At 38.8% G+C, this 13116-nt stretch overlaps 1 protein-coding gene across 8 annotated transcripts in view; it reads left to right on the top strand.

The window, feature by feature from the left end:
- lipt2 (lipoyl(octanoyl) transferase 2) overlaps positions 1-13116 on the top strand; it is a 447804-nt gene that overhangs the window by 430054 nt on the left and 4634 nt on the right. For 3 of the 8 annotated variants that reach the window (XR_015427638.1, XR_002598696.2, XR_015427637.1), the window contains exons 2-3: positions 8069-8255; positions 8655-12249. The exons of 3 other annotated variants lie outside the window; for them this stretch is intronic. The gene's annotated coding sequence lies outside the window, so the exon portion shown is untranslated. Of the gene's footprint in view, positions 1-4546; positions 4805-8068; positions 8256-8654; positions 12250-13116 lie in introns of those variants that run through there. 2 more of the 8 variants (XR_002598697.2, XR_002598698.2) reach the window with 2 other exon arrangements.

Genomic DNA, 13116 nt, shown 5'->3' with positions numbered 1-13116 from the left:
TTGACAGACTGACAGTCTACCAAGCCAAACAGACATTTCACTGTGAACATGATCATGTTTCTGTCTCTGCGTGCTTGCAAAGTCATCCAGTTTAGTTTTTGAAGTCTCTCCTCATAGGGCATCTCCCCTTTATGCTGCTTTAGGCACACCCTACTCGCCCTTCTTTGAACTTTCTCCAGTTTGGCAGCATTTGACTCGGTGTAAGGGTGCCATGCTGGCAGGCCGTATTCCAGTATTGGCAAAACAAGTGAACGATACAAGGATGCCAAGGCTTTAGGTGATGATCCACCGGCAGTCTGCCAAATGAAGCTAAGAGTTCTGTTTGCCTTAGATACAGTGGTGGCCACATGATCGTTCCAGTTCAGTGAGTCATTGAGGGTAACACCTAGATATTTGAATGTTGAAGTTGGAGTCAAAGGGGTTCCGTGCAGTTCATATTTGGGAAGAGCAGTTGCTTTCCGAGATCTTGAAATGTGCATGACCTTGGATTTTGTAGGGTTTAACTGCACGCCGTTGCATTCACTCCATCGTTGGACTTCTGCAAGGTCTAATTGAAGAGACTCCTGGTCATCACGAGATGTGATTGGTTGGTACAGGAGCGTATCGTCTGCAAACAGCAAGCAGTTGGTGGTAATGTTGCGGGCAATATCACCAACGAACAAATTGAACAAGAGGGGGCCAAGGACACTCCCCTGTGGGACACCAGAAGTAACTGGTGCCCATTGAGAGAAACATCCCTGGTAAACAACTCGTTGTTGACGCCCTGTTAGAAATGACTTTATCCATGCCCAGGTTGGTCCCCTGATGTTGTAGTTGCTGGCTAGCTTGTTAAGTAGGATGTGGTGTGGCATGGTGTCAAATGCCTTACTGAAGTCCAGGAAAATGACGTCAATGCGTGGAGGTTGTGGTTTATCCGTGATAGATGTCCAATCGTGAATTGTGTTGGCCAGTTGAGTAACACATGATTTTCCATGTGTAAATCCATGTTGCTGAGGGTTATTGAGGCAGTATGCTGTAATATGGCTGTTAATATTGTCGGCAACAGCCCTTTCCAAAACCTTGCAAATAACTGAAGTTAGTGAGACGGGGCGGTAGTTCTTGATGTCCGTTCGGCTGCCAGACTTGTACACTGGAGTGATTTGTGAACGCTTCCAATCAGTAGGGAGGACACCGGTAACTAATGAAGTGTTCATCAATCGCATTAGTGGCGGAGCGATTGATGATGCAGTTGCTTTGAGTACTCTCGGTGGTATGGCGTCATAACCTGGTGCTTTCTGGGGATTCAGGTTAGACCAGGACTTGATAAGCCAGCCAAGGTTTACAGTTACAGGAGGCATCTCTGGGATAGGTAGACTGCATGCCGGTGATATTTCAGCAGAAGCCGTTGAGGGGGTAAGGACGGAAGTGAAAAAATTGTTGAATGCTTCACAGATATCAACAGGTTTGTTAACCTGCACATCGCCAATCTTGAATGCTGGTGGGCATCTGGATTTCCTTTGTTCTTTGACGAATTTCCAAAAGCTGCGTTTATTGTCTGGTAAATTGAACAGACTATTGACATACTTCCAGTATTCTTTTTTCGTTGTGTTCTTAACCTCATTCCGTGTTTGCCTATAGTTCCTCCAGACATCGCTGTTACCAGATGATTTAGCTTTGATGAAGAGCGCTCTTTTCTGTTTTATAAGCCATTTCAATGCCGGGGTAATCCACGGAGAGATGCGTCGACCACAAGTCTTCCACGGAATGCTGTCGCGAATGGCTGCATCAAGTATATCAGTGAAGCCCTCCCAGGATGCCTCAGGATCACGATCGTCCATGAAAGCACTCCATGGCGCGAGGTGTAACAGAGTCTCCAAGTGTTGGATATCTTATTTTGGTCTCAGTCTCGGTCTCGAACTGCAAAAGTCTCGGTCTCGAAGTTCTGGTCTCGGTCTTGAAAGAGCTGGTCTCGGTTTCGGTCTCGAATGCCTTGGTCTCGGTCTCGGACATAAAGGTCTCGACTACAACACTGAAACGTGCCCAAAAATGTAAAATATGATAGAAATGGCGACCTTGATCGCTGGGTCTTGCCCATCGGGATCGGCACGGCTAACCACCATCCTGCCACTTGCTTTGCCCATTGGCACGGCATTCGCAATTTCCGACATTTATCACAAAAGTGCAAGTGTTGCTGCAATTCAAAATGATGCTTTTTTAGCACAATAACGACATCTAGTTTCTGTTTTTCATAGTTTTCAGTTGATAAAATGATGTTTTAATTACGTACCTTGCAGCTGAACGTTGAACCAAAATCCTCGAAAACAGGACTTCAAACGATTTCAATTTTGGCATGGGAAAAACTTTCCAAGCCGGTCACTGATCACGCACAATGGCACACAAACTTATGAATAAACCAAAATGGTGGATTGCAGGACTGGACCGCTTTACAGTCAAAGAAAAACATATTATTCCGCAAGGTGTGCAAATGGTCCTGTTAGGTAAGTGACACGGATATTGTGATGCCGACACAACTTCATGTACACGCGCGCGGTGTCATATAGGGCACCTGCAGTGGTGGCTTGCATGAACCTACCTATTTGAAGTTTCTTGCTTAAATATTGTCAAAATTAATAAACTAGGTCTATCAGGATTGAGTAATGGTTCCTTAAGGTCAAAATGTTAGTTTGAGAAAGTGGACTTTGTTTCCTTTTTATAGGAGCAGGGTACGAAAGGTAATCAATGCCCATGATATTATGGGTGAGAGGCCTTTATTGTAAGTGTAAGTCTAGTCTACTTGTTTTACACTCGTCTTGTGCATTGTCCATTGAAAACAGGAACCAGAGCAATTTTAATTACTCTGACATATATTCATTAACACTGTTTACTGCTGAGCACTTAAAAAAAAAATTCACAAGCTCCAGGCTGGTTCATACTTCAGGTAAAAGCAAAGCTCATTCGATGTCATGAAAAATTTGCTGTGAAATTTGGCTCGAGTTGAACAGCAGTATTTGCAGCGAACAGCAAATTAGCATTTATTTTTGTTTTTGTGCAAAGTATGAACTGGCCTTTATTTGGGCGGGACTCAAACCCACAACCCCCCCCCGTTACTAGTGCACACAGTGTAACCACTGCCGGTCAGGGTCAGATTCAGCAACGGGTACTGCAAACTAATTCAAGATTTACTGGTACATGTACTGTGCATCGGGGAAATGTTAAAGGAACCGGAAAATGAATTTATCCGAGAATCACTTTTTGTGTATCTCTGTACTCTTCTTCCATGTGTGAAGACTGTTTGACATCTTTTTTTGAGTTACGTGAACTAAATGGTGCACTTTTTCAAACATTGATAATTTACCAAGCATTTCTGAACAAGTGAGGGCGCTTTTGCCTTGATGTAAATCCAGGAAGACATGGTTCAGGTTGCATGTTTTCATGTTCAAATTGTGAACCCCAAATTTGCTATCTGGGAACATTTCTGTGCAAAGAATTTTTGCTGGATTATTGCCATATACTTAGACAGCAATAAATTGCCAAAGAAAATAAAATCTGCCGCAGCAGTGGTAAAAAAAATCTAGAAATTTTCTGCGCACAAATCAGTGCAACATTGAGATTCAGTGCCTTGGATGACATCATAGTTTTGCTCATGAATATGCAAATAACATTAGCATAAAACCAAAAACCATCAAAATATGATGAAACAGCTTTTGTTTTGTGAATTAAGGTTTTATTTTCTTGTTATTTTAGTTGTTCCCTTTTTACTTTTAGTTCTTTCAGGCACCGGCCCAACCAGCTGTTGTTTTTCATAAATTTTTTTCATTCTATTTTTGTTTGTTTGTTTTTGTTTTGGCTCCTTTTTCACATTTTTGTCCATGTTTTTCTTCCAAAATCCCATTCATTTTGTACAGGGTTTTTCTATCCACGACTTCAGCCAGTTTGCAAGTCCGTACTGTATCTTCATCAATGTTGACTCAAGCAAAGACCTGTCTTGAAGCCCTCAATATTGATTTCTTTGCAGGCACACATACACATATATCTCCAGAACCATTGGTCCAACTGGGTTCAAACTTGGTACAGACATAAATCAAGATGTGTCATATGTAAAAATTGACATCACACGATTTTTAAGATCTTTTCATTTTTCAGATTTGTGACATTCTTTTCAGTGTATTTTCTGAATGAAACAAGGTATTTTTGACATATTTTGGCAAGACCATGGGTAGGCCCAGTAAATGTGTTGGATGTTTGGAAAATTGTTTGAACTCATGATGACGTCATCAAAAATGCAATTTTTGATTGACATATCAGATTGATACCAGATTTGCTGTGTTGATCTCCCTGATCATATCTATGAAACTTCGTCATCATGACGTCATTCAATAATATTTATTTAAGTCAAAATACTTTGATAAATCATGATAAATCAATGTTATTCTGCACATACATGTAGACACTGGTGAGCACTACATTTAGGTTAGCAGAATTTATGGTGAAGTTGCAAGTATGTGAAGTTATAACTTATATCGTGATGTATTCTATGATTATTTGCAACAATTTTCACTACATGTAGCTGACCCTGTGGACTGTACATGGTAACCTTTGCCCTCAGCTGACAGTTTGTGCGGTATCCACACTCCGATCCGCCATGTACAATGTACATATACATGTACATGTAGGCCTACATGGGGCAAGTACACTTGCTCAGCACAGCACACGTTCCACGGTGTGTAGTAGCACATCACATGCACACGCGGTTGCCGAATGCAAGAGAGGAATAGCCCCCTTTTCTCTTTCAAACAATACGTGACAGAAGACTTGTATTGCACTGGTAAGTACATGTACATTTAATAGACCCCTTTCTGAATTTAATGTGTACAATATCCCAAGATTAAGTAGGCTACATGTATGTAACGATGTGGATACAGGATAACTGAGATCAATGAATTAGCAATGGCAGCCCATACTTTACGGAATCAACCAATGACAGTTATGTTTGTACAGGGAGAGCAGGTTTTTCTTTAACCCTAACAGTCCCGAATGCTATAAAGTGCTACTTAGTAGTAAATGTAGTACTCAGCCCTGTCGCTTGTAAGAAGACATGACATTATTATTCTCTGAAGTCATAAAATACAATAGGAAAGACAATGTACCATACAATGCTGTGGCACTATGAATGCATGGTCTCATTGTTGTCTGTACAAGTAACAATGGGATAAACCTAGCCAGAAATAGTAATTTGTAGCGCTAGGTCCTTCAGCCTCAGAATGTTACATAGTATTTTGTAGTACTGAGTACTCTAAGCTGGTACTGTTAGGGTTAATACTCCCACCCAGCTTTCTCCCCAGGATTTTTCCAAAGTGTGGGAGATTTCTGTCCTTGTTCTCTGAGGGGCCCCGAAAAATTTTGAACTTTATATGTAGGTGCTCTAGTGCATTCTAGAGCATTTCTGAGCTTTTTGTGAGTTAATAGCCATGGAAAATGACATTTAAAAGTAATTCAGTGCTACCGGTATGTTCGATTTTTCCAATGATTTGTTATTTTCCACATTGAAAAAACAAGTTGGCACCGGTGAATGATCTCAGGTGAAATGATCTCAAATGGACATATCTCTTGATTGGCAGGTGTTGCAAAGTTTCATTTTTTAAATTTCTTGCAAGTTGAGACAGTGTGATTGCCTCCCTCTCATTTATGATCAGTCTTTTAAGTCATTGTCATTTGCTGTACTAATTAAAGCAAAATGAAGTTGATATTGGAGCAGAATATTCAGCAATTTTCAAGTTTTCAGTACATGATGTGCATTACACTTATAGGGCATACATCTAATATTTGCTGATGCATGTTCATCAAATGTTTTATTTTATTATGTACATGTATGTAAGTTTAGATGAATTTATAAACATGCCTGCAGTGAAGAATTGGGGGAAAAACATTTGAAATTAAAAAACTAGTGCCCCCTGTCAATCACAACTATGAACGAACAGTGAGACATTTGGAAAATCTTGAGCATAGAGAAATCTCTTCTCAGCCACGACTCAACTTACATGTATAGGTAAATGCACTTAACATTATTACAATACCCATAATTTTTCAAATTTTTGAAAGGAAAACAATGGTATGGAGGTCAGGCACGTCAGGCTCAGATGCAGGGCATCGAAATTTGTCGTGAAGTCAAGTTCATATCTCATGTACATGTTTACATGTACCTGCAAAGCTGCCAAAATCTCTCTCAAACCACATAAATTTGTGTTTGAATGTACCTTTTTCCATTGAAATTGAGATGAAAAAGTCAGAAAGGTTTTCAGAGAATAATTCATGTTATTTCTTTGGAAAAAGTGCTTAGTGCTAACCGTGAACACATGACAACCATGGAGAAAATCACAAAAGGCAATCCATATCTGCCCGTGTATTGCACGTGGCACATGCTAAGCTACCATACACAGACCACTGTGTGTGTTGACTGGCTGCCGTGCATGCAGGGTCTGCCGTGAGGCCCTGCACATGCAGGGCCCTGCGGCAGCCACTTGGACAATCACAATGAACTTTTATTGCTCTACAGTCAAATGCCTCACACTCATGATGTAAACCTCAGTCTTTTTAAGGTATTTTTGATCCAATTTTTTTTAAAATGATACCTAGTTTCTTGTTCCTGTAGATGTCACAGAAAGCCTTCAAAATGCTACATGTATTTGAAAAAATACCCATTTTCACAAATGAAACCTCCAGAAAACTTCACATTTTCTTCATGGAACTTTTGTCGTTGACAAGTAGTTGAGGCATGTGGTTTAGGCAACTCAAACAATATCCATTCATGCCAAAAACCAATGGAAATAGTGTGGTCCCTGGGGAAGAAATCTTTTTTGGTTCATCATATAATAGGGAGACGAGGAACCATACACAAAAAAGATCCATTCACACAATGTGTGTGCAGTATCCCATTTTGTTTCCTACATGTACTTTTGGCTGTGCAATGGTAGGCCCAATAACGTGCATATTGGGGCCAAAAAATGGGTATCAAGCATTATTTTTTTATATTAGTGATGATCGGGAAAGGAATTTCGCCTATCGGGCCGATACACAAATGTGTAGTGTGGGAGAACCCTGCCCACCAGAAATGGTCAGGAACATCAAAAGCTTTGTACATTCATGTAACTGTCCAGTTGTGTTCGCAATTACATACATGTTTGGACACGCTTGGCCTAGTCTGTCATTTCCAGATTTGTTTCATCAAAACAGGTGAAAAATCGGGCAGAAAATGGGCCTACCTATGATCCGTGAAAGCTTTGAGTCACCATGCAGTGCCAAGAACATCTAACACAGAAAACTGGAACTTCCTTCCCATGTATCGTGTGAAGATTTCCTAATTAAAGTGTTAAAACTGCAGGTTTTGCCAAGTATTTATGTAATTCTGAACACAACTGGATAGTTATTTTAAAAGACTCTGCTGTTCCAAACTGGTTTCAGTAAAGGTATTAAAGCCAAATCTTCCGTGGCATACATGTACATGTGCATGCAGGAGTTACACATACGTGTATCTGTGTGCATATGAACAGAAACAGGAGCAGTTGTGCATGTTGTTTGCGCATTCACCAAAAAATGATGCATGGAATGATATTTATGTACTCTAGTGGTCATACATGTATATAAAAAAAACACAAGACCTTCATATGTTGGGCTTAATCGGCACAATTGTCACTCAGAATAATCGCATTGCACTATTGGTTGATACCATCATTCTTCAACAATCACAAAGTACAAGCTGATGACAGTTATTGGCACGTTTTGCAATAAGATCAAAATATCACACAAAGATCAAGTGATCATACAGATCGACAGATTGTGATTAACATCAGTGTCTTTTGTTTTTTGTGAAGCATTACCAAACTTGAATGAGTGATTAAAAAACTCATCCATTTTGTTTTGTCTTAGATTTTTTTCAGTGTTTCAGAAAAAAAAAATCAGTGTAATCCCAGGAATAATCTTTACATAGTAAATGAGCCCCTCTAACAAATAGAAAATAACCCATGATTCACCTTTGCAAGAATATTACAGTATTACCTCCATATATTGCTAACATACTTTTTTTTCCTGTCAGCTGACAGCTTGTGGCACTCTTCGTCAAACATCAGGCAGACACTTTCGGGCAGCATGCATTAGTCAAGTCTCGATGTGTGTACATGCTGGGGTCCCCCTACTGACAAAAGCAGTTGTCCTTTAAAGCAAAAGAGCACCAGCTCACTTCTCACACAATCTATACTTGACGATGGATTTGACTTGTTCAGGTAAGTAAACGTAAGATGTCTGTCGGAATGTATGCGTTAAATGTTTCGACTTTGAGCATGTAAGGATTCAGGCACATTGTAATCGATTAGTGAGGACACCCATGATCAATGGACTGTGCATAGGATCAACTGATGATATGTACGCATACACATGTCATCATTGGATCATGATGTCCTTTGCATTTGTCAAGCATTACCAAACTTGCATGAATGACTCCAGAAAAATTTCGCTCTGTTTTATCGGCGATATTTTCAATTTTTCTGAAAAATGTAAACCAATGCAACCCAAGTTCTTTCAGCGATAAACAAGCTACTCTACAGAACAAAAATTACCCCTTAAATCTTCACAAGGAAATATTAAACAATAGACAATGATAAAATGGTTTCATTTCTTTTCAGGTGGTACACATGTTTGCAGCTGGTGCTAGCAGACTAACTGGAAGACCAGCAAACTGCATGGAAGATGCTTCTGATAACAGTGTGACAAGGTCAACTGAAAAGAGCAGTCTTTGTTTGACTCGGTCATTGATTCACATACGTACTGTTTAAATGTACGCTGTTGAAAAAACAATAAGCTGCAAGAAATATTGACCTTTTAAGTTTTAAGCTGTGATTCTGAGAGGTCACTTAAGGTCTTGCTTTTCATGAGTACATATACCATAATAAGAAATAAACATTAAGAAACATTGACCTTAACAAAAGGTGACATGACTTTTCAAGCATGCTGTCTTATGCATCAGTTTATATGGAACTTGTTTAAAGTAACTTTTGGCCTCAAGCAACTGGATAAGCTGAGAGACTTGTGACATAAATAATTACTAAGCCTGTATGAAGGATAGACACACTCCAGACCTGAAGTTGTGATTGAACTTAGTTTTGGTTTTGTTCAACTTGATCACAAAAGCAATCCTAATCAAAAGAGAAATCTTGAATGTACCTCTCAATTTTTACTCCAAACATGTAAATGTTTTAAGCTTTTTCTCTGAAGTGATGAATGTGCTGAGAAAGATGGTTGAAACCATTGCCCATTATCATTGGGGTCAACCTGAATAGATTTATAACAAGTAAAATCATTGTCCTCGTTAATTGAAAGTCCCATTGTGTCGAATTTGCAGGCACCCATGTGCTTGAAAACCTCAGATTTGGAATGCCTTTTTGTGCACAATTTACAAGCTAGTATTTGAAGAGCTAAAGACACAACACGCAGATTTAAATGCTTGCAGGCCGGTTTCTTAACATAATCCCCTTTGCTTCTTTTTCATATTTAGAAAATTGATTGTACCCTTGGTCTGAAACGTAGGGTCTTCTGGTTTACACAAATAAACCAAAGGATTTAAGTACCTATTTCCTATTCTAAATGTAATGACTTTTTCTGATGATGTAAATTTCTGTTGAGTACCTGAGCAATCTTGTCAAAGACAAATGCTTCCTCTTCTCTTGCTTAGTGATAAAAATGTAAGAACCTGAAGCAAATTTAGTGACTTATAATTTGATTGTAATAACTTAGTTTGGGAAAATAGCTGCATGTATGTACTGATCAAGTCACTTTTTGTTTACATATGCATTTTCCTTCGGAGCTAGTGTGGGTCCACAATCTACTGAGAATGATGATAGGAAAGCAAGCATTGTAAAGGCAGTGTGGCGTGGTCAGTTCAAGAGCTAGACTGAGGGAACCTCCTTTGATGGAAACTACTTTGTTCACAAACGACTATCAAATGCATGTGTTTAGGTCGCGTCGCTAAAACCAGAATGAACACTCCCTACTGACATTGTACTTTTCAACCGAGGAGGGTTTGTTTCTGCAAAAGGCAATTTTAAACTCCGGTATCAGCCATGACGTTAAATTTTTGTAGCCAGGTATTGGGGATGGAGCAAAATAGAAATATTTCGAAAAACTGCTGCTCATTAGTTCAAAATGTTTTCGACATATCTCCTGAGCAAACCAAGTGTTTTTCCCAAACATTTACTTAGAATGGGGATTTTGAGAAGTCACGTGACATGCTTGCCAGGTGGAATGTTTCATAGACCAATATCTCAAAAATGGTTCATCCATTTTTTTTTAAAATAAAATTTTGAATATTTCATTTTTCCCATGTGTTTTGTACACGTTTTTTTACAGCAGGCTGCAGCATTTTTATTGATCTGACTAACTACATTATATACAGGAACATATTCTTAGTCCACCATCTGGGGAGGGTCCAAGAACAAAATCGTCATACTGATGTTATCAGGTGACAAGTCACGTGACATTAAACGTGTATCCTTTAAAGCCTGAAGTACATATCCCATTCAGGTGAATCTTTGCAGATAAATAGAAAAAGAGAAGTCATAGGGGAAAATTTACCTCATGTGATAATGACGTCATCAGGTCACAAGTCATGCGATATCTAAGGTGCATCTTTCAAAGCCCTACATCTCTTGAAGTACATTTTACACTGGGTTGAAACTTTGCAGATATCTAGAAGGAGATGTGTTACAGACGAATATTAATCCTCGTGTCTTGATGATGTCATCAGTTGACAAGTCACGTGACATTAAAGTTGCATCCTTTAAAGCCCTATATTTCCTGAGGCACATGTCCCATTGGGTTGAAATTTTTGCAGATGTCTTGAAAGGGCAGTGCTATAGACGAATATTGACCGCCTGTGATCATGGCGTCATCAATCGAGAAATCATATGACATTAAAGGTGCATCCTTTAAAGCCCTATTTTTCCTAAGGTACACATCAAATTGGGTTGAAAATTTGCAGGTATCTGGAAGGGGATGTGTTATAGACGAAAATTGATATCATGTGATGATGATATCATCAAGTTCCAAATCAGGGGACATCAAGGGTGACCATTTAAATCTCTGTGTCTCATCTAATAGGCCTATGGAATGTGCAGACATGGTAAGGTAATTTTAATTTCAAAGCTTAGAATTGGGAAAAGGGCCTATGTTCTGTTGCAAGACATTAGCTCGTTTTTCTTTTTCCAGTTTTTACCTATTGACATATCACAGGGTCGTTCTACCTACGACTTTTGCCTCTTGAGGTCCATCCTCTTCATTGAAGGGCCTTCAAACCTGGCACATAGACTACCATCTGAAGATGTATGGTGAATCATGACGTCATCAACTGATATATTGTGAAATCTTTAATATTTAATTTTTTCCTATAGGTTTTCACGCTTTTGACAGTGCTTTTGGACCACATGGTAATCTTGCAACTTCATCAAAGTTACACAAAGCAAATCCTTAGACAGCAACAATGTACTAAAAAAATGATGTCATGCCATCACCTGATGTCAAATTGCAAGCTCTTAAAATACAAAATCTTCAAAAATCCTCATAAAATCAACCCTGACTTCCACTACCAGTGCCAGCAACACAGCACGTATGGGCAAGAGCTGAGGCAGTATTAAGTGCTATATACATGTACATGTATGCTTTGTACATGTAAAGCGTGTAACAGAGCCCCACTTTTTTGGGGGAATCTGGCAAAATGCCATGCACGTGGCAGGGAAAATATTTGATTGTGTATTGCCACACTCTGACCCAAATTTTATGCTGGCCTGTTCTGTGATGTTAAATGCACTGTATCTTCTGAATTCCATGCATGTTTGGACCCTGCATATATTGTAAGTGTTAAATTTGAACTGCAGAATTAACGAGAGCTGTTCGATTCCTGCCCGTTCTTATTTAATTTTTTTCAAACCAAAGAGTTTCCCGAAACAGCACAGTGTTTAACGCAACGTTTGTCTTGTTTTGCATGTTTTTCTTTTCTCTTTGGGTAGATTCATACTGTCACAGACCAGACGTGACTGTGTACTTGGACTACATAACAATGAACATGCTGACATAATTACTCAACTAAAGACTAAATACATGTACATGTAAACATAGTAAAGGATGCTGGGATACATGTGTAATCAAAGATGGCTAGGAATTGGTAAATTGTGATTTTCTCATGTGATTCCAAAAATAAATCATTCATGTTTGATGATGAAATTGAAATCATATCTGGTTGAGCTGTCCAAACCTTAAATTTGTATCCAACTGTTAAAATAACCTTGGTGAAAAGGGAAATTAAGTTCAAGATCCATTTGTTGTAGACTGGCCTGGTTCCTGTTTCCAATGTATCGACTGGTGCAAGAAAGTGGACAGAAATGTGTCTAAACTTTCAAAATCATAGTAACTGCCATTCATCAGTGGCATTGCCAATACGAAATTGAAACTTAATTATATAGATTGGCAGTGAAATTATGCAGTGCTGTAACTAGAGAACTTAGAAGTCACGTTACAAGTAATGTACTGTATTTGTAGCTACATTGTTAAATATTAGATTAAGTGAGTTTGGATGACAAAAAAGAGCAAATTAATTTTATGCCCAACCCTATGGGAGAAGTGAACCTGCAAAACATTAATTAATCTGTTTCCACTTTGACGTACAGCTCTTAATCCATTAAGCCATTTGCACACAATGTTGCATTATAGATTTTGGATATACACATTCACAAACTTCGAATTTTAAAACTCTTCCAAGAACACCAGTTTTTGTCATGAACATTTATGAATTAGTATTTTCCAATCAGAATCATAACTTGTAAGCCTCACTCATTTGTCCAGTATTAACCCAGTCACACTCATTTTCAGCCCAGAGTGATTGGTGTCCTTCAAAAATGGGAGTGGATATTAAGCCGTCGCCAGCAACTTTAACTAAACATATTGTCCGGAAACTGTGACATATCTTTACCAACATAGTCATCTTAACTTTCTATTCATTTATGACTTTTTTCCCGAAAAGAAAAATCCTCTGAAGCCACAAATCAGAAAATTTCACACTCTGTAATTAAGTGTTGGAGTCAATAAAAAATAACAAAT

This window comes from Acanthaster planci, linkage group LG14 (assembly GCF_054643075.1).
Source record: "Acanthaster planci isolate LZ-2023a linkage group LG14, COTS_SCS, whole genome shotgun sequence".
Taxonomy (NCBI): Eukaryota; Metazoa; Echinodermata; class Asteroidea; order Valvatida; family Acanthasteridae; genus Acanthaster; species Acanthaster planci.
The sequence above is the reverse complement of the archived record's forward strand: the minus strand, read 5'-3'. Positions and strand labels throughout refer to the sequence as shown.